The sequence below is a fragment of the Adelges cooleyi genome, unplaced genomic scaffold (genome assembly GCF_023614345.1).
Source record: "Adelges cooleyi isolate 19-005CV unplaced genomic scaffold, UGA_ACOO_1.1 ACOO_flye_CR_arks_rails_tigmint_CR_PRNA_651, whole genome shotgun sequence".
NCBI lineage: Eukaryota > Metazoa > Arthropoda > Insecta > Hemiptera > Adelgidae > Adelges > Adelges cooleyi.
In genome coordinates, this window is record NW_026096352.1 from 14,286,660 (window position 1) to 14,310,888 (window position 24,229).

The 24,229-nt window shown below is 34.7% G+C and overlaps 1 protein-coding gene across 1 annotated transcript in view; it reads right to left on the minus strand.

Annotated features, from left to right (window-relative positions):
• The window catches only part of LOC126844803 (zinc finger protein ush), a 70,092-nt gene that overhangs the window by 6,995 nt on the left and 38,868 nt on the right, over positions 1 to 24,229 (minus strand). The gene's annotated exons all lie outside the window — the stretch shown is intronic.

Below are 24,229 nucleotides of genomic sequence, written 5' to 3' on the forward strand. Positions count from 1 at the left end.
TCAAACAACACACTGTTAGACATAGGATATGGTAAAATATAAACTCTCAGACCAACACCGAGGAGGAGACCTTTAACAGAATTATTGTCGGTTGTAGACTACGCCGCCGGACAAGAGACGATAAGCAGAATAGGAAGAAGCTAATTATTGCGACAGACAACGCTAATCTTTGTCCTGGGAAAACACAGACACCGCGGTTTGGTAATTTTCTGATTATTAAATTATATTGTATTGTGTTATTCGCTAGTATAGTAAAATATTTGATCTTGTCTTATCGCTTTTCGCTTTCTCGTTGAGTTTATACTAACCAGCTTCGACCCAATTTAATATATGTACTTGTTGGATACTGATTTGCATCAACCGCAGTTACTTTGGTCGGTCCACCAGAAAAGCTCTAAAACCGAATAAGTATTTACAACCGTACTCAATTACTACATTGTCTGTGCTAGCGCCAGCGCCATAGATAACAAGCTTCTCCGATGTGTACATAACGCCTAATGTTTTTTAACGTTGATATATATTTATTACAATTATTTTTGTTATTTTCACCGTCGGCCGAGTGAGCGCGCCTAATGTTCACAAATGAACAGATACGGTGAGCCGATAAGCATGAACTTAATTCACGTCTTAAACCCAGAAACAAGCACACACACACAAAACCATCGAATGAACACTTAGTTAAATTTTATAAGCATTTGGTATAGAAAAAAAACATTAAATTTCCTGTAAGTCTTTGAAATCGCACGAGTCATTTACGTACACTAGTTTTGGGTTAATACTAAACATCTGGCAAAAGTGCTTGTGTATAGGGTCTCTCTCCTTATCGAGCCCATGCTGACGCAGGCGGTCCGTTAGTATAATATAATATATATTATCGGGTAATCCTTTGCCGGCACAACCTATGGCCAGTCCCCACAGATAGCCGGTTGTTATAAGTTTTATACACTGGGACAGTTGGAAATTATCTATGGACTATACAGACCAAACGGATAACGATTTCGTTTGTACCGTGGGCGGGCTTGTGTCACGCGAAATGACAAAAAAAAATATATATTTATATTATATGATATCAAATACAATTAAACACAATAGAGTGAAAAACAAACTGAGATTTCGAGTCGATTAATGTTTAAGCAATTACATATCTCACAACGACGGCACTTGACCGAGACACAATAATAATCGAAGGGGCGAGTGGATAAATGTGTTAACTGACAATATTTCAAAACTGTTCAGGTAACATTATTTTATTTGTTATTTAAATATTTGTATAACAAACTGAAAACTATTTTGCAAAAAAAGTCACTTAACACCTTTATCCACTCGCTCACCCCTTCAACTGTCTACATTTGGTGCGCGGTCCCTTCCAAACTACCATCCCTGTGGTTAACCGGCACAATTCTTAAGCGGTCTGTCTTATACTCACTACTCACATTGCGTTACATCTCACGCATCTAGTGTTGCTCGTCATCGACCCATGTGTACCGTGGGGCCGTTCGTGCAGGGTAATAACACAATATCGGTATAATAATATCCAGAAAACACTAGTATTTATAATCTCTCTATATATATATATAAATATTATAAACGAAGCGGAACACGTTTTACCGATCGCGTGCTTGGCGTATATATACAAGTGTAGAGATAACGGCGAGCATTAATTTGAATTTGTGTGTGTGTTTTACATATTATACGAAGACGAGACGAGGTGGAAGCGAACGACGACGACGACGACGGAGGAGTTTAAGTGTATATACCAAGTCGTCTACACGTGTATAACATACACAAGAGATGGCCGTCGGATAAGGGGTTTAACAGTTTTCGGCCGGTGTATATGATAACACACGCTCTGCCCGTGTGCCGCCTGTGCTAACATTGTTGCCTCAACGCGAACGCGATAATCAAATCGTGACAAAACCCCGGGTAATTAGCTATACGAGCCCGGGCAACGCTGATCTCCAAGGCGATTGCCAACAGCACAGACCGTCGTTAGAGATATCGGTCGTGTGTACAAGAGTAGTGTGCAAGCGAGACGACGATGCCACAACACAAACTACACGTGTGTGTGTGTAGAACTGCGGCTAAGGGAGGCCCCGAGACTGTCCCTTCAAAATAAGAAACAGTAAGATTGTGTGTGTGTGTGTGACGGCCACAGCCACCCATGGTCAATGTAATAAAATTAGATGCTTATGAATTTTGCGCAAAGAAATAAACGGTTTTGATTGATGCCAGATTTTTTTTTTTTTTACAAAAATCATCAGGAATTTGAGAAAAGCTAGTAAAAAACAAGTCTAAGATAATTACATTCACAGCATATTATGGCGGATACAACAATTTCTTAAACAAATGTATGTAATAAACGTGTTGCATTTTTGTTACGATGGGCACTGAAGGGTCAAAAATATTTTTATCGACGAATGAAAATTAAATTAATTTATGCACCTTTCAAGCAAGCGACGTTTTATCACACTCGAGGTAACGCCAAAACTGCACTTTACCAAGCCATTTTAGTAAAAAAAAAAATGTATCTTTAATTAAATTTCTCATACACGTACAATCGATAACAGTTTATAGTTAAAGACAACCCGATCAATCTTTTCTTAATTTTTTTTTAGTTAAGAATTCTCATTATTGTATTGATAAAAGTATAGACTATAGTTTAACAACAACAACAACATATTTTCCAAAGGTTTCCAATCGGATAAAAGCGTTCGCCCGAGTTTCTGGTTATTATAATATTATCTAATCGGCAATCATATTAATATGTATTTGTACATGGTAGTGTATATCATATACAAGTGCATTATCTATGTGCAATAGGATGAACGCCCGGACCCAAAGTTTTTAGTGCAGGAAATACGAAAAATGTGCACATACCGAAAACTATAATAAACTACACAAGTGTCAAGACACAATATATCTAACACATATGCACACACACACACACATAACTATTATCTGACCCCGATCTCTTCGAGTTTACTGCCATGGAATCCTTTCACACAACATATGTATATATATACATGTCTGAATGTATAAATGCATTATCTCTGTACCGCGAAAACACGGGTTTGTTGCGTTTATATCTACAAAAACCAAGTGCGTTATCTTAGCGTTCCCGGTCCCTATTTATTATCTATTATGTTGTTTATTTCAATGAAATTTGTTGCAAGGATCCATGTGTCACACCCCGTGTGTCCAACAACTCGACGAAAAATGACAATCGATTTAAATAAAACATTATATTTTTTCAACCCTTAATAAAACCACTGTTGTTCATTGAAAAAACAACTGTAAAATAAATTATTACTTTGATATACGTTTAAATTATAAAGTATAAGTAATAAAATATAAGTTTATCATTAAATTGATAAACAAACAAATTTTTGATAAATTCATTATCGATACAATGTATTTTTCGATTGCCGCTATAAAATATTTTCTTACAACAACAATGCGTTATTATGCTGATAAAACATTATATGAATTCAATAGCAAGTATTTATCAAATGTAATCTACATTTTTATTGAATATGAAGTTTTTTTTTTTGTTGAGTGCGAAGAAAACAATATTAGGAAAAGTCACACATTTTTATTGCTATTGTTAGTTACTTGTGATGATTAATAGAGCATCTCATAATATAGTAATAATTCTGCAATAAAGTGTAGGCAGTTTTTGTCGTATGGAGCCACAAGCAAAAAGTGATCCGTATTTATAGTTAATATTAATTGGTTCCAAATCGCATAACGAATTTAAGAAAACTGTAATTCCCAAAAATATGTCTCAGAACTCGGGAGATGTACTTTTCTTAAGAGTTGAGCTGTTGTAACACAATTCCATCGTTCTAAAGATGTTTTGGATGACATAGAAGTTTAATACTAATACATATTGTAATAGTATAGCATTATACTTTTTCAAAATTATTTTCTGTAAAATTAAAAAAAAAACACTTAACAAATCTGTGCACTATGTCATCTGCATGCACGTTTTTTTTGTAATCTACTGAAAACGTGTCAATGTTATACCAACAAAATAATGTGCACAAATTAGATTAAAAAAAAATGTTTACATTAGATAAAATTCCATGCATTAAATAGGAACGTGCCTGGACAGTGAACACTATAATATAATATATATTATAAATACAGGTGACCAAAATTTTACTTATAACAATAACTTTTTTTAAGGCAATGATTATAGTAAACTAAAACGTTTCAAGTAAAATGTATGTACCTACTATAATAATATATATTATAATAAAGGTTAAAGATATTATTGTTAAACATGTTATTACATTATTAATTAATAATAATAATTCTAGTAGCGTTTTACGGTATAGACAACAAGCGGGGTGGATCAGAATTATTTTCTTGAGACTTTTTTGGCTAAATAAATTATTCCATAGAATAGCAAAATAAACTGTAAAGTAAAATATGTTGAGCATCCTGTATCCGATACACAATAACACATCTATTTATATTTTACGTTTTTAAATTTAAATTTGTATTTTTCTCGTCGAACACACACCGTGTGTTATCGGTCAAATCTTATCTATGACATTTGGCTTTACCCCGGACGCCATCGCGCGTTCCCAGAGCTATACAATTTCCTCTCCCACCTCTCAAACCATAATAGCCGATAATATAATATCAGTTGTCCCGGTTCTTCCATCAATATTATTATAATTACAAATTTATTTAGAGAATATAATTTACAACGTAATGTGAAAACGATACGGCCGTCAAGCCGTTAAGTACACAAATATATTATATTTATGTAAAAGTATGCGTAGACCAGAGATCGGCAAACTTGTATCGATAATAATATGAACAACGACCGCTAATGAGCCCAAAAAACAGGCACGGGTAATTAATAATATTATTTGTATACTTAACTTATCGCAACAGGTAACTAAAAATCGTCTTCACGTATAGGAGATACGAGTCGTGCCTATAGTATATATTATTATAATACCTCTACTGGACGACAGTGTGTGTTTGTCCACAACCGGACGGACCGGGGAAACGGGATTTTCTTCCTTTAGGCGTTCCTCTTGACGTTAAGGAGAAAGTGCTATTTGTTAATGGGCAAAGGATAGGCGATATTTGTCAAAAAAAGATGACACATTATTTCAGAAAATATGAACGTTAATAATGTTATTAGGCCGGGCACGAGTTCGGCGGTGGTTTTAAGCAAATACAGTAAAATATGTTCGAGCCCACCATTTATATTGCGTTGCTTAAAAGTTCAGTATGTTATAGGATTTTATTCGACTACAATAAGCGCGATGAATTCTATTTACTATACCGGAAGCAGAGCCCGGTCGGAAGCTCCTAATCTAAAAAACCCCCTTCGAGGCAGGGAATTAAAATTAAGTCGAACGTGTGTGAAAGCAACACAATATTATTCGGGCGTACAGGTAACGTTTTTTTTTGTCGGATTTCCCTGGAGGGTACGTACATACATTCATAAGAGAAAAAAAGAAAAACGCCAAGATAACGATTGACGGGCGCTGCTGTTTCGGAGATCGATAGCCCGACAACTGTGTGTGGGGAAAGGGGTTGGAGGCGGAGCTCGGGGACAAGAAAAGAACCGCGTGCAACTCACCTATATAATATTATTATTTATTATATACACGTCTTAATAATATATAAATCCCCGGCGCCGATAATGAAACGGAGGAGTCGTTCGGCGGCGATAGAGAGAAAAATTATATGGGGGGGAAGAATAAGAAAAAAAACACCGACCAGTCGACGACGACCAAAGATAACGCCGTGGTACTGACACAGCATCCCAGACACCACGTTGGGATGACAGGGAAGGCGAATGGAAGAAAAAGGGAAGCAGAGTGGAAACCGTCGGCTGCCGAGATTTACAGGGTTCGCGACTGTATAACCGGACGTGTAACCGTTTGTATATATATATATATATATATATATATATATATAAATACGGTTATATAAATGCTTATCGGACGGTGCCAGCGATCTGTTAAAGGGAATTAAAGAAAAAAAAATGATGATAATGGAAGAAGTAAATCGACCGGGGACGCGGCGGCGGCGGCGAACGAATTTAATTTACTACCTGACGTCGTGTTGAGGTGAGCTTAATTCTGGTAGCCCTTCCTCCCCTATATACCCGCCCCTCCAACCCGTTTCGCCGCCGCACTCGACCAGCAGACAGAAAGTGTTTATATATACACATTAATATACACATATAATACTACCGTTGTGAACACAGTAAGTATATATTATATAAAGGCGACCCGCCGCCACCGACGTTATCTCGGTGTTCCAGGCCAACCGCCTTTATCGCCCAAAGCCAGGAATACCAACGGCGACGGGACCGCATCATCTCTCTCCCGGACTCGTCGTCGTCGTCGTCCACAACCCCTTAATTTAAGACCATATATAGTGTGCCGTGTGTTTAGGGGTAGGTACGCGCGTGAACGTGACACGACGTTCGGTCAATGTGTAAGCAGTGAGAGAGGTATACGAGTGACAGGGGAGGAAAAAGGGATAATAAAATGAGGAAATCCCCCAAAAAAAAAAATAATAATAACGACGCATGTACGTAATGCGATAATAAAATAACATTAACATTGTAAATAATAAATATTGAAACAATTTTTTAGCTTCGACGCGATAGCTGTTTTTATTTAGATTAAGTTACACCCTTGCGAGACGCATCCGTCCTGTTAGGACTGAATGTACAACTCGGGAGAGGATTTTGGAAAAAACCTGGCAGGAGGACAGGCGATGTCGGTACACGTTACCTGACATAACGTTGTGTTAGAAGCTGATAAAAAACTCATAATAACGGTAAAGCAAACATAATCTAATTTGATATTCAACCGTCAACCCTTTTTGGGGTTTTTGCTTGCGGTTCATTACAAAATACATCACCCGTGTGTTGACACGTTTATTTATTTATATATTCTTGTTCTTGAAACAGAAACTATTTTTCATTGCTATAACGGTTAAACTGTCAAGCGATAAATGGATACAATATAAAGTAAGTAGTGTATAGGTAAAAGATAGATTGGGTTAATTACAATTATTATAAATGGACATCATCATCACATACGTTTTTGTGCATAAATTGATGTGGAAACTTTCGACGGGCTCGTCGCAAAAGAAGAAACCTGTTTCCGGGTCGATTTCTTCAATGTTCAACCAGTTTGCCCTCTTAACGAGTAAAAATTAAAAAAAAAAAAAAAAAAGGTTTTATCGCATTACAGATAACGCTGTCATAAGATGGTAATTATTCAATTTTGGTTTTTTTAACGAAACACTAGACGTCTCTCGTTTATATTCATACCATGTATTATTATCTATTCGAAAAGATGTTCCAACTGGCGAAATAGACATTACTCATTTGGTCATCGATTATCTTTTGGCTATTAACATAAACGAAATTTGAACACAACTCGCACGGTGAATTTTCAAAATTATAATATGTATTTACGATTATTATTTAGTCGATAATAGGAAATATGCGTAGCTATGTTTGGATGAAAAACATTTTTCAAATCGCCCGAAAAATAAATCAATTACCAAAAAACACTGTTAAACACTGAACTAATTGCTACACATAATATCACAGTGACATCACGGTGACATTAATCAACACACACACACAAACGGTGTGAACGAATCCAATTTGCCAATTAGTAGGTATACAATAAATATTGTCAGCTGTCTTCAGTGTGACCGCCGTTCGGATGACGCACGCATAAACCAGATATCTCACGTTTCCCGAATAACAATAATATGATAAAAAACATAATATAATAATAATAATAATAATAATGATATTTCAAGGTTGCCCGGGAGTGGTGCAGTACTTAAATACCTCTCTATAGAAATCGATCGGCCGGCCGATAATGGCTGCGGTGTACGACCAGGCGCTTCCTAGAGCTGTTAACAATAATATTATTACCTATCTGCTGGCGTTATCTCACAGCTGGGACATCGCCTAGCAGTTGCCGCCGCCATATAATAATAATATTATAACTTTGAAACGATTTTTTAATGTGAATAATAATACGAAGATTATTATTATTCAAATTGCTCGCATTGTGGAGGAACCAAAGACGGCGGCGGGGGTGCGATGGGCAGGGTTGGGGGAGGTAGAGGGGGCGGAGAAAAGGAGCAAACGATAACGTCGACACTGTTATGTGGTTAAGTAAATTCGGACAATGATTTATGTAGATTTTTTATTCACACGCCAAATGTAAATTATAATATTATGCGAGTGTGTGTGTGTGTATTCAAATTATCAGTTATTTTCGTGTGCACACAAAACGCGTTTGCCCGATCTCAGTATAATATAGTTATATTTGACGGGTTTATGTCCCAAAAAAAAAACCACCAAAGGAGATATTTATAAATATATGTATATAATATATATATATCGACAAGGTATTATTATAATATATACTCAACGACGAGTTTAGCATACAACGAACTCGGTTATATCTATTTCGACACAAATATCCTAATTCTGACATTCGAATGCACAAAACTAGTGTTAATATAACAATAATATCAACTCAAACAATTTCAGTTTATCGGCCTCTTTTCTAGGTTATTGTGGGGAGGTGGGGGTAGGTTTTGGATATTTCAATTAAAATCCTATTTTAATGCCACAATTTTTTTAATATTTAATTCGTTGTCGTTTCGTCTGCGTGAGTGTGTTACATCTTATAAACGCTTAATTTTCAACTTATACTATAACAGATAGAAAGTTGATTCTAAACTCATAGGAAAAAGCTTGTCAAGAAGATACAAAATGTGAATCCCCCCCCCCAATCTTACTTTTTTGAATTAATTATGCATTGAAAGATGTTATATTTTAAAACATTTTACAAAAATTAAACCTAAAGAAAGTCTACGTGCCGACCCAGACTTGGCAAGCTTTTTTTTGCCTGTCATTAATTTATGAAAGGAGTTCAATCGATGGCTTGTATTTTAAATTTGTTGTTGTAGTACGTTTTGACGAATTACAGATGAGAATTATTATTATTATTTTTTTTTTGCTTTCATAATGTCGATTCTTTTCCAATTGGTACATTTCAAAAATAAACTATTTGTGTAAACATTGTATAAACATTTGAGTATCTCAAGTTATGTGTCACGACTAGGTGCACTTTCCCTAGGTCATTGTCGCGTCTTAAATGAGTTACATATTATAGACAAACGGTTTCAGACTTGACCACAGAACGAGTTTACGACTTACAAGGGTACGCGACATGTAAACATGTAAAACAAATCGACTAAGAAGATTAGCCGAACATAATAATATGTTTTAAAGATTACAAAAAAAAAAAAAAAATATGGACAGTTAATCGGTAATACTGGTTTCTGTTGGTGTGTTATCGAGTGAACGACAACCCAAGTCGAAGGCAAGAAGAATTATTACAATATGTTTGCAGCCATCGTCCATGATAATTAGGTATTATAAAAAAAAAAACGATTAAATAAAAATTGAAATGGACGACAATTTGAGCAAAAATGACCTCTTAACACGACGACGATAGGGATTTCGTCGCTAAATTTTAATTAACCAGTTATTTCGTTTCTATCGGATTTTACAATAATAATAATTGTTTGAATCCATTAAATTAATGGCAATAACATCATATACACGTCCGACTGTGTGCTGCACAGATACGCTCTGTATGAAATATTTAAGATTCGACGACAAGACTGTGTTGTTGTGACTCACAAGTCACAGTGGGAAAAGTAATAGAAATAGTATTAAAATATATTATAATCAACAAGAGGTCAGACAATATACTTAGCGTTTGGCCATCGCGTTGACCGCGTGAACGATATAGTGTAGGATTATAATAATATTATGTTATTTTCCGTAGTAAAAATGCAAAACCAAACGATAAAAGAATTATCGAACAAACTATTTTGTTGTGCCCACTGACCGCCATTGTGAAAACAAAATGGAACTGTTCTTGTATTAAGTATAATAATATGTATATTATATGTACATCGGTTGGTTATGACTAATGGTGAAGCCATTTCCTGTGAAATTCCAAGGTGTAATATATTTTACTGGCACCTGTAATATATATTTTTCAGTGCGAGTTCTGGAAAACAACGCGCCCCGGTGGGCAACTTTTTATTTGTTGGGGGTAAAATATAATTGTGGTAATATCGTAAAATATATAAAGATGCGCTACGACGGTCCCAAAACGAATGGTTTTTATCAAACATCTTGATTAGTACAAAACAACATTATACAATAATCAATTTGAAATAAGTTCATTTTACATTTTTCAATGCTTTCTTGTGGGACGAAATAACTTACGCGGTTGGCCGCCACTGCGGCGGTGTCTATTGAGTGTAATTTTTAACATTTTTAATTAGGTTTCTAGATAATAAAGGCGCTATAAATATTGGAAAAGAAGAAAAACACAAACGTTTCGGTTACAGAACCGACTCCGGTTAGGTGATTTTTCACCACGGTTTCCGCAATGGACTTTGGAAAAACCCCAACATATTTAAACAACTCTCGAGGTGTGTGTGTGTGTGTGTGTATGCTTTTTCGCCCCAATTATATAATATCATACAGCCCGGTCACTGCCTTGCCAGGGGAGGTATCTATCCACTACATCTAGACAGTGTCTTCAACCTGAAATAACAATATCGTTTTTTTTTCCTTGCTTGTTACACGTCACACGCGGGCGAGGGTTCAGAGGGGGGGGGGCGGTTGGGTGGAGAGTGGATTTTCCAAATCATTGTTGGAATAGACCGGATCAGATATAGACCAAGGGGAAAAAAACTAACGGCGTCGAAAGAGTTTACACGGCAAAGGGTGTGTTATATTATGTAGGTATACGTGTATATATACACACTTTAGTGTTTGCCGGTGAAAAATTGCTTATCCAACCGTGAAGAGTGCTGCTCATCGCCAGATAAGGTAATCACCTTATTTCATACAGTGTACGTCGCGAGGGGAAGGCGGTGGTGACAGACCGCGTTTGTCCCCTCACCCACCCTAGACAAGGACACACACACAGTTACTATCTGCGTTTGCTTTCTCAAAGGCGGCCGGCCTTATCGCGGTTTGTCCCCACGGCCGACCGCACACTATATACATATATATAAGGAAGGACAGGGAAAACAAAAATATATACCAAACCTTAATACGTTTCCATGTACAGGAATCGGCTATATTATGCATTATTACAACCAAAATAAGCAGGCCTAAAAAAAAACTAGAATTTTAACTATTTAAAGCGTTTTTTGTATTTTTACAGTTACACATTATAAACTTTGGATTGTCCCGACGGGCGGTAAAAGGTGGGGGGGGGGTGCCATTTTGCTGACAACGTCAAAAAAATTGTATAAAGGTACATCAAGTGTACATATGCATGTGTCGTAAAGCGATGCGAATTGAAATCCCTGGCCGTTTACCCCCACTTGTTTTTGACGTTTATCTCACGGAATCGAACTCCCGTTTTCACAATGTACAGTACCTATAAATGTAGTATGAATATATATTTATAATATTACAGAGATTTCAAACCGTGTATCTCTAGAGACTGCAGCTTAAGCGTTGACGCCGACGATGAAGTACCGCGATTACAGGCCGCCGTCGTTGGCACAATGGAAATTTAATAAAAGGCAAAAAAAGGAAAGAACAATCCGCATATACACACTTTTTTCCCCTATCATGATACCTATACGATTGGCGGGCTCGGCACACAGGCCTGGTAAATGTTACTTCTTATATATATAAATGTACGGTTGAACAACTCTTGACATATTAACAACAGTAATAATAATCGAATAATCATTACTAAAAATTACTTATTACCAAAAATGATTGCCATTGAGCGCAAATGGGGTTTCATACAATTTCTAAGATATTCCAAGTTAAACTTTACGGGCGGAAACTCACTAAAAGTTCACAGTGACTTACAGTTAATTGGTCGTTACTGAAAAATAAATATTAGCATAACTAACAAACTTGTTCTGGTTTTTTTTTTGAGAGCTATTAAAAATAATAGCTCCGCTAATTATACCCCACTTAATCACCTCTTGATATCTTTAATTTCAGGATACGGCTCAACTTTAAGTTAACAATCGTTAAAACAAAAAATAAAAGCCTAATTTCCAAAACGTATAATTTCAAGTTTATTTTTTGCAAAAACTTAATTTGAAGTATAAATTATATTGTAAATTCATTAATTGCGGTCGGCTTTCTCTCACGCTATTCAAGCCATGTAAACATTAAACATGAAATAAACGTATTGCGCTTAACTATTTGTACAGACAAATTTTTAATAAAAAAAGCATTAATACGAAGATTCTTTACAAGCAACTGATCTTTTTGTCAGTCTACCAATATCTTTAATAACGCTTTCCTTAAAAAAAAAAAAACACATTCTTTCGCTTTCAGCAAGTACCTACCTACAGTTTTAGCAAAAATTAAAATAAGTAGTTTTTTCGACAATTTATACACATTTTTCTTATTTAAACTGGTTATTTTGTTTTTGTCAACTCACTACAAACCAAATATCGAAAAAATTTAAGAATTCCGAATAGTTTTAAGGTTTTCATTGTACCTTGACCGTAAATCACTCCATCGAATGCGCGCCGTGTAACGATAATATAGATGTTTTAGGGCATCGACTTTAAGGCCTGTATATAAATGTATATGTGCCGGGGACGGGGTGGAGAAATGGGGGTAGGGGGTTGTGTGTGTGTGTGTGTCCTCTGGGGTTTGGTTTGTTGCTTATCTTATATAGATAAACCTAACCGACGATTGCGCCGCTATGGGCGAACACGGTGGTGTTGGCAAGACGAAATGGAAATGGAAGAAATATCGATTGAACGGTTTCTTCGTTGGGTCGTCCACAAAAAAAAAAAAATAAATAAATAAACGTGTCGCCGACCGATAATCCGTTGGACGGCGCGGTCAGGTTAGGACGAAATCACTATATAATATTATTATTATTATTATTATTATTGTAAAAAGCATTCCTCTGTGAATCTCCAATCATTTTTAATTTTCTAATGGACGTTAAGTAGTAAAGTAGCTGCGCTGCCGTATTGCTGGTTTGTGTATATTTTGTATTATTTGGCCCAATCATTTTCACCGTGATAACGAATCGTCGGACGCGTGACCGACCAGTGATAACCAGAACAACTCGTTTTCGGATGTATGTTTTTTTTTTTATTCCAAATATATTATGATTTGTAATTATTATTATATATATTTTTTTTTTCGCCATCGACTACTATCTCTCTCTCTGTATGTGCGCAGTCGGCCGCTTGTTGAATAACATTATTAATGTCGGCTGTGGTAAATGTCATACGCGTGCTCGGCCGAGGCCACTTATGTAAATAATTGTAATAATGTTATGTAGGTATAATAATGTTATTATTATTATAGGTCTAGATAACAATAACAATAATAATACTATAATGAATAATTTACGGTAAAAAAAAAATAGAAAATCCGGTCGACCGAGAAAACCAACCGAGCGGATTTTCGTTGGACGACTTAAGAAAAGATTTTCGCGTTTGCAGCTAAATAGTCGACCCCAAAAAAAAAGACAACTCTTCACACAACAGTATATTATACACCGAAAGATACGTGACCGGTTGTGTCCATTAACCGCGACTGTCACCCAAATGGTTGTAATCATAATTGAAAAGCTGTGACCTATGACGGTGTAAAAAAAAAAAAATAATAGTTGTACATTAATTGACGGTTAATGCGACAGAGATAAAAAAAAAATTCATTTATATATATATATATATATATACCGGTAATACATTCGACGCAAGACAAAAATGTCATTACAATTTTGTGGTTTTTTTTTTTTTTGAAAACGTTTTGTTGTAAAATTACCAGAGCGATACAGAGAAGACTTTTGATACTCAACCGCACTCCACCTACCGTCCTACATTTTCGAACTCCATTAACTTATAAAATCTAACTATTCAAACTAAAATGTAAATACTTGGTAATTTTATAAAATTGTCCAATATCACAAGCATAAAAGTTTTTAATGGATCAGTGTCTTACGTTAAATGGATCACCCTGTACACATACGATGCCACGACAGTGATAATTATGCAATGCATTAACAATAAAACGGTTGTGTCGCCGGTGGTCTAATTACGGGCAACATTAAGAGTAATTTTCTTACAATCCAAACATGCGCCGACAGTCTTGGGTCTTCTACATACGAATATACTGAGAGCGCCAAAACAACGATTAATGAAATTAAACACCTAATTGTCGTTATTATTTAAGATTGTAACGTGTACGGGTGAGTAATAACACTGCCGCTGGGACACCGACAAAAGATTGTTGTTTTCCAACAATAGATTGTGATTTAGATTTGTGATATTTACTGCATTTTTTAAATGTAACTAACCGTAAAATTAGTTTCTATTTTTTGAGAAATATATATATATATATATATATATATATATATATATTGGAGAATAAAGTATTTTAACGTGTGCAACAGCTATTAGTTATTAGTTCTACTTGAATGAATTATTAATTGTAAACAAGACTATAGAAGATATTATGTGTTTTAACTTTAAAGTAAGTATTGTGCATTTAAAATTGTTTATATAAAAACAAACAAATCTCGGATGGTTAGACTTTAAAACTATTGATGAGCGTACAAGAGTGGACTTTTTGTGAGCATTTTATCGCACGCTTGGCTAGTGACCGACCTTGTCCGAATAGGCAGTTGGTAAAACATTTTTAATTTTAAAAAAACCTTTCTTCAAGTCACTGAACGATAATGACAATAATAGGTAATACCTTATGAGACACGCGACATCTGAATTTTGTATTTTCGGTCGATTGTTGCATATATAAATAGGATGATCGTATGACTGTTTTTAGCGACAACGAATCAAACACTAATAACAACAATGAAAATATTAATATTATACTGTTCGCGTTCCTCTCGACTGACCGTGTTGGGTGTATTATTACTAATTGGAGGCCATTATATAAAATAAAACTCAATAATTCCATTCCGCCGATTGTTTGTTTAAGTACGACGGTCGTGGAGATTTTCATTTTGTGTATTTTTATTTTTTTTTTGTTCTCCGCATAAACGTGACAGCCACACACAAACACAGATACATGAAAAAATGCAGTAGAATTTTTTTTTTACAATACATCCGTATATTGTTGAATAGCAGTAGGTCACGACTCACGATCGCCGTTTACTTAATTATTTCCCAATCCAAACACAACTGCGACTCTCTTACAGGACAACCCTCTTCGGTTGTGTATTTCACACATTTCCCATTTGGTCGGGTAAAAACTATAGAATACCATGCACAAGCATGCCCTTTGACGAAAATCAGTAAAAAAAAATAACTGCACTTACATCGTGCTCACGCTCGAATGTCGTTGTTCTTAATATTTTAATGTATCTGCGTTATAATAACTTCCACGGTGGCGCATAAGAGTAGGTAGTTGCTTTGTAATATTATTATTATATTGAAATGCAATAACGGTTTTCACGATCGACCTCGGTGGAATGCGATAACAGAGCATACGTACAAATAAAACGTGTATATTGGTTTTTATTTATTTTAGAACAAACGAGAGAAAATAATAATAAGTAACACGATCATAGATATAGTGACAAAGCAATTTCCCCGTGGTCGTGACTTGTGTGATCTATGCACATCCAATTTCGATCAGTATAGTCTTCTATCATGAAAAAAGTGCTCGTCCTGAACGTTTTGTGGGCAAATGTTGGCATATTAACGGTAGTAAATGGTACTTTAAGTAAGTCAAGTGAAAGCGATACTATTTCTTTAAATTGTTATTACTTAATTATAACTATTGTGTATACAACATGAAAATACTTATATGACAATACGTCTTTTAACGGACTGAATTTTACATATTTAGCTTTAACCAAAAAATATGATTAATACCATTAAAAAAAAATTTATATTAAAAAGCTATTCTTTCCGTATCGTATGCAGAACTTTTTGACACGAGACGTTAGGAAAAAGTTTCAACTAGAAAACTTGGTTAATCATTTTTAATTTTAAAATTAGATCCGGTCCACTTTTGATTTCCGACAGGCTTTTTCTGATTGCGAACCTGTTGAAAATCACAATACCTACCGATTCTTCGGTGTTTTAAGAGTATATATTTTGCCTTTTAGCTTCGACGGAAAGCTATAAAGAGGTATTTTTTTTTGTAGGGGTTGGGGTGGGGTGGAAATGAAACGGGGTGACGGTAATTCCGTGTGATAAACGACATAACGTGTACATGAACAAAAAAAAAACGGGAAGATGTTATCCGAACCGATAGGGAGATAGGGATAACGCGGATATAATAATTTATCAAACCGGCGACGGCAGCCAGCAGCAGCAGCGATAGTGTACTAAACGATGCAGAAAGTGTTTTTTATCTGCAGCCGGGACGGAAAAAAATAGATTATAATATGCGCACATAAATAAATGGGCGAACATTTTTTTTTTCATCCTAAAAAAAACGATAAGAGTCGCACATGTTTTTTCTGTACACGGCGAATAAAATACACATATATACATAACGTTTCCGGCCGGAATGTCCGCCGGGCGTACCATCCATATAATATGGGAGGAAGTCAAACGGAAAAATCAACAGCGATCTAGGCTTTATCGCGTTTCGTCGAATTGGTTAAATGAAAAATTATAATAAAACTCATATCCAATTAGACTATTAAAAATTGTAAAATTTGCATATCTGCTAAAACCACCTAAATAGACAATAGCTAAGGATGTTGTTTTCCACAATTTCACAAACCATAAACAATAGGTATCGAGGAAATTTTAAAATGAAAAAGTTGACTGATTAGGTCATGAATACTCAAAAGTTGCCAAAAATCGGTTTAGTTTTATGAGGCCAGCAAATTGTGTTATTGCATTCGTAAACTATGTAAGTAAATAATAGATAAAAAGTGAGAATTGAAATTATGTTTTTTGTTTTATCGAGATATCTATTTAAACAAATATAAGACAACGAGGTATTAACTATTCTATTTTCCATATTATTTTATATAGTAACCATTTTACACTTAAAAATGTATATTTTTAAAATTCACCATAGAACGCAGCCGTATAGTATTACACAAAATATTATATATTTGATTTTTATCGGTCCGAAACAATAAATTCCGTGAAATTTAAAAACTCTGCATTCACATATAATATAATATGCGAACGCGGATGGCACGACCGATAAATTAATCAGCGAAACAAATATGTATAAAAGATATACTATTATATACTGAAAATATTCTGTCGAAAAAACGATGTCATTAAAATTCAACGGAAACGTTATGGCAGATTGGCGTATGATAACAGGTCAAACAACGCGGTGTGACCACCACATTTATCGATTGACGTGCGACGGGATGTGTTGTAAGCTAGTTGGAAAAAAAATAAAAAAAATATTAGATAATGAAAAAGAGCGTTTCGAAAACATTAACGGACTTGGAGCTTTTGCTTTGAGTTGTAATGATATTAGCAATAAAAGTCCGTTTTAATGGGCTAATAAATTCGCGTGTGCCATCGCGACCGATGTGATCTGATACGACAAAGCCGGTACAACAGCCGATAGCAGTAGCAAAAGAGTGAAAACATATTATACTTTACAAAGAAAAAAAAATATTAAAAAGTGCAAGGACAAGAGATTGACAGCTGCGCGGGGGCGGATCAGGAATGAAAAGGAAAGAGGGGAGAACTAGTAAAAAAAAAATCTCGTTCAAATACAAACAAGCAATTGAGTTAAAAAATATGTACATGGTCTAAACTAGTATATTTACCAGGGTGTAGTTTCAGACGAATTTTTGGCAGATGAGCTTTTTATCAGTGCACATTTTTTGATATACTATTGCCCGGTTGCACCAAACTTGCCGTTATCTATTGATAAATTATTTACCACCTTAATGAACTAACTTTTGTTAAACTTTATCTTTTGTTAAATTTACGAGTGTTGCACAATCGTTGTTTGATATTCAGGTTATCAGCAGTAGGAGTTAATATTACTATCATACAGGGTATAATCAATGATAAACTGATAACGCACATTTCCATTATCACCACTATAACGCAAAACATTGATAGCAATGATAATTCCAGGAAAAAGCGCGATAAGTGTGCGGCAATCCGCAAAAACAAAATGTCGGAGACACTTATCAGTCCCGGCCTAGGTTTCCCTTCTGGTTATTCTGCGTTGTGACCCTCGGTTGTTATCACTTTATTCTCAGGCGATAAGCACGATGGCCTATCCATTCTTTTGTTATCTACGATAAAAGTACATTTTTTAATGCATACACGATTTAAGTACATAAGGGTGGAGCTTCAGCCCTCGTAGTCCCCCTTCTTGTCCTTGCAGCTGTGTACACACAGGAGGAGCCATATTATTATCGTCGATACCGTGTTTGGGGATGATAAAAGTCATTATTGCCGGTTATGTTCCAGTATAGTATATAGTATTTTTTTTATTATTATCGAACATGCTTTTCTTGGCCTGGATAAAGCAAAATGTAGAAAATCAACAAACGACAAGTCGCGCTGCGTCGGTTTACATCAAAATTATAATACTATCGTGTGACACGTAATCTTGTACGATGTTAATAAAACGCAGCACTATATAATGTAAAAAAAAAAATTAAAAAACATATTTTAACTGGAAAGACACTAGTTAGGGATTCTTAAAGTGGAACCTAAAAAGCTGTAACATCATAAATAAATACCTTGTGCTCGGCAACAAAGTAATCAAGAAAGCGATCGACAGTGTAACCACTTTGAATAAAAATAAATAGTTTTTTCTTTAAAAGTCGTTAAACACTAAAACAAACAAAAAAAGTATGTGTTATCAAATTGATAACAGCCAGTGACCGGTTGCTTTATTATGGCGATTCATACGCTGTTAACCTATTTATGATTAATAAAGACCAGTTTTTCGCCACCTACACTATAACAAATACAAACCAACTACATATCCATATGAATATGTATATGGTGTGTATAAACGTAATATTTTATATTATTGGCATGTGTAATAATATTTTAATGGTTACAAAAGACAATAGATAAATCAAACGTTAATGTTATTTCGCAGAGAACAATAATAATTATTGTGAACCTACGACCCGATGTCGACTTTAGAATTTACTTGCTGTTTGTACGGCATTTCGATAATAATATCAAATCAATATAGATCAATAATTGTGATTGAACACACAAATCTATCGGTGTGCAAGTGACGTCGAATAATTGGTGTTTTAATTTTAATTTCTTCTTCCGACTTGTAATTATAATATTGAAAATAATCAAGAAAATTATATTCCAAGAGAGTGCGACAAACCTTTTGAAAAGCTGGACAACTAAAGTAAGTGTATAAATCTTCGGGCGGTATATCTTATGCTTAAAAATCAATAATAATACTTACTCTAAATTAATAAAATCCAATACTGACCTACGACGGTCGACATAAATATATTTAAATAGCAAATAAATAATGTTAGAAATAATAACAAAGTAACGTGTAGGGCAGTATATATGTATTCAGTTATGTATATTGTATATTCAGTATTGTATATTTATTATTATAACCTCGCCTGATCTTGTTTTTTGGGCAAAACTAGTAAAATACTAAACTAACAAAAACTACATGTTTTTGTTTGCTTAAATCAAAAGTCAACAACTGGCTATACCACACGCGGGTAGGTATTAAATCCGTTCTGCTTGTACATAATATTATCTTACATTAAAACCAAGACAAATATCAATCTTCTCGCTACAAGTGTGTAGAATTTCGTTGTTTTTACCTATTCACAACGAGCTAAGTACAAATGCTTAAGAATGATGGTTTTTTCCTCCATTTTTTAAACTCATTAGTACCTCTTTGGATTTTTCGGCCCGCCTTCCCAATGTTTGCCACAGCCTCCCCCTTCCCCAGGTCAGATTTTGCGTGTACTTCGTTATAAGGCCATAAAACCAGTTAAGTAGGTACAAAAAATCATCAGTAAGTACACGGCGGCGTGTGTAATCAGAAAAATCTATCGGACAAACGGCGTCCGACTGGCGTTTTAATGGAAAATCAATAATGCACTTATCATATTTTAATACCGTCCGTGTGTACACTTAATAGTTGTTGTTAATAATATAAAATTAAAAAAAAAATGGAGAAATAACATCATATAGCGTAGTATGATAATTTGTCCGTGCGAGCAAGACACGTTACGGTTTCGCCACCTTCGGGAATTAAAAAAAAAAAAAAAACCAAATATACATAATAATAATAATAATAAAAAACCTGTATTAATTTTTGTCGAAAAATTCTATTTTTTCGCCGCGGCCGTCTTCAAAACGAGGATTATGTCGTGTACTTTGCCGTTAAGAAATCACGAGGCCATCGGAATGCCGCCACGTTTCGGCTTAAGTAAATCTATTAACATTTATAACACAGAACCTTTGATAATTATGTATCATTAGCGTGTCTTGCGGCCTCTATAAGATATTTAATACACATACATTACATTTAAATGTATATTATGTATAGCAAGACAGTATTAATTTCATTGAAAATATCGAAATAATTAATAAACCGCTCCATTAGATTTATTGTATCAGACATGTAATTATTAAAATATACTTTTCTTTGAAACAAACATTTCATTGGATAGAAATTGTACGAATGGTTAAGGGCTATTTTCAAAATGTATTTCCAGGAAGATAGGATGAATATCAGGAATAATCCAATCCTTTACAACCAATCTGAGGTCTGGCGTCACTTCAAAGGGCCTATGGCGTTTATTGCACTTTAACGTATTTTATTAATTTCAAAAAAATATGTATTTTAGCTTCGATGCGACAGCTAGAAGCTAATTTCTTTTAGTAATAAACATTTGATGATGATAATATTATCTATCAAGCCTCGTGGTTAGTAAATCCGTATTTTTGTGTTTTTATAGACTCGCACACGTTATATTGTTGTTATTAATAGTATTATTATATTTGATTAAAATATATTATTAATTTCGGTAGTGACACCGACACAAGATTTATGAGGGTAGTTTTGGTCTGAAACGAACCGTAACCAGATCGTTATCAGTAAACGCCGCCACCGCCAGTCGATCAATGCCTTATCAGTACACGATATTGCGTGACGCGAAGCATCCTGAACTTTTTAAGCTTTTACTACTGATAACATATTATTTAGAGGGCGTAGATAGAAACCCACACTCGCCCACACACAGTGCATAGGTACTATACAAACAATTTCAATATATTTTTTTTTTCAACGGTCAGCAGTTATAATAATTAATATATATTATGCACACATATATTAATTATGTGTAAATAGTACATACATGTATTTCCTATGTCAGTATATCATATTGTACTTTAACACTAACGAAATCGTTTTGTACTAAATGAAAGTAGTCACATTGCCATGTTTTTGTCGGAATCTCAAAACTTAAAAACTAAAATTCTATTATATTCGCTATTTTTCTTTCTTCGCTATTAACAGTCCTATTTTGCTTGTAGTGGTTGGGCTAAGTCGTGTGAACTTAAATCAGGTCGAGCATGCCAGGATTGTATCTTTATTGAGAAGGCACATATATTTTCAGAAAAAAAAATTAATTAAAGAATAAGTCATTCTAAAAGTGTTGATTGGGAAAGAACGGAATTTTTCAACTTTTTAAATAATATGCGGCGAGAGAGACCCTTTTTCCTTTGGTCAGTAATCATCTGAACTGACTATTTAAATGAGTAAAATAAAGAGGCTATTTTCAAAGTTTTGTACTTAATATAAAACTGCTGACAGTCAATTTTTTTTCATCAAGACCCATTCCATAAAGGACGACTTTTACTATAGCTCAAATAATAAAATATAGCTTTGTATAAAATGCAGTCCTCGGTTGATAGTTGCATTTATTTTTCTCAACTTGAATTTTCTAACATATTATAATACAATGTGCAATAATGTGAGTGAACGGTTCCAGACGGAACTTAATCTTTAACAGGGCAACTCTTTTATCGATTTCGGTTGAGTATTAAGGGAGAAAAAAAGGGTATGAGCACCTATATAATTGATTACCTAACCCAATAGTTTACCTGTACGACTAATAATTTAAATACACCTCGTGCGGCTTGTACGATTTTATAATACTATTATTTTCGTTTGTTTAAAAGGACACGCGAGTGGTCAATGAAGATATCCGGTAAAACGTCTTAAGACCCTGGGGTAGGGGGTAGGGGGAGGGGATAAACACAAAATCTCAGGCAATCGGTTCGGAAGACGTTATTTGTCGACACATCTCCCCGTGTATCTCGCCCAGACACACCACGCACATATTATACATCACGGTCGAACGCGTACACACACATACGTTATACCTGTATCGATTGTCGAAATCAAAGAACGTCTCATCTTGACTGTTAGTTAACACAAAACACAATCAATAGAGCGCAACCTCGACGACGAATGCGTTAAACAAGTTGTTCGATAATGATCGTACAGTACCGTCTCGTCTGGTGCCGTCGGTGGTGGTACATAGGTATTAGTACCTACGCCATTGGGTTTATTTAATTTAATTTTTTTTTTTATTCTTTCTTTCATTCCGTTTTACTCAAGATCTTTGGCCAGATATATTCACTAACTAAACACACAACGGAAACTCTACCAGACCACAAACCAAAGCGCGTTCGTATGGACCATGCGCGATGACCGTCTTCGATTGATAACGGTGTACTACTTATAATGTACGGATTGGGAAGACTTTATCGTAGTTTACAGCACAAAAAGTCAGGAAAAAATTTTCAATTTCTAATACTCAAATTTCAGCACGAGTTTCTAGCATGACTTTTTAGATCATAAATTGGATAGACTTTTTCTAGAAAGTTTTCCTAAAGTACCGGTGGTTATTATTTTATTTGAGATTTGGCGGCAGTTTTTGGATTTTCCATACAGATTACATATTAGTATTGATTACAAATATATTTTTTTGCTGTCTGGAAAGGTCTAAAAATAAACTTGCATAAAATGTTATAATTTGTGATTTTAAAACAAATTACTTAGGTCTTAGATGATGTATGGTCTTTTTATGAGTTTAAGCACAAAACTATAACTTTTTTTTTAAGCAAAACTGTGAGAACGGGAATTAGAGTTAAATGATTTAGTTTTTTTTCTTATTACTTGATTAATTGAGAGATTGTGCGTTAATTATGTATATATATATATAATCTTATATGTACACATGTATACCTTTTATGTATTTTGAATTCATATATTCAATACAAATTTACTTCTTAAATAAATAAACAAAAACATTACATCATTAAACAACACTATTATGTTTATGTCGCCTTTAAATTAATTTAAATTTCATTGTTATTCTTCAACATTTGTTGTTCATAAGTATTTTTTTTTAATTTCATTAAAACCAATATCTTTATTATAGCATTGCATTACACATTTAAAAACCCAGTCTTTTTCACCATTTAAAGTCGGATATATATTTTGTTTTTTCTCTCGATAAACCTTTCTTTCCTACATTGCACAGACGCGGTGAGCTCTTTAGAGCCGGCCAGCGCTGAAATAGACCTCCTTAATTATTAGTCTGACTTGTACATTATAATTATTGTTTTTTTTTTTCAAATTGTACCTTTTTTTTTTTTAAAAATGTATTCATATATTCGCAACACCTGATCGAAACACCGTAGCAGACCACTTTTATGTAATATGGTTTATGGCGGATTCTTGGCGGATAGAATTTCCGTTATAGCGCAGACAAGCCAAGGTGAGAGATAATAAATGGAAAACCAATTGGACGTCGACTGCCACCCAATAATAATAATAATAATAATAATAACAGCACACAATCTCTGAGCACGGTCCAAAACGATTTACGATTTACCCGGTGTTGTACTCTTATATTGGCCGTGTGTCTTTATATTATTATATTATCATTGTATGTGTAATGCTCGTTGCGGGCAAACCGAACAAAACGGATATGTTTCAGATTGCGATCGACGCGAACGGTTTGAAAATGTCAACGACGCGCGTGCATTTATATTTTATTTATCTGTCCGAGTCGCGCTTGCCAGGGCTGTGTAATCTATAGGCGCGTTTAAGTGTAAAATATAGCATGTAAAAAAAAAAAAACGAAATAAAAAGCAAGATGTACAGGCGCGATAAAAAAAA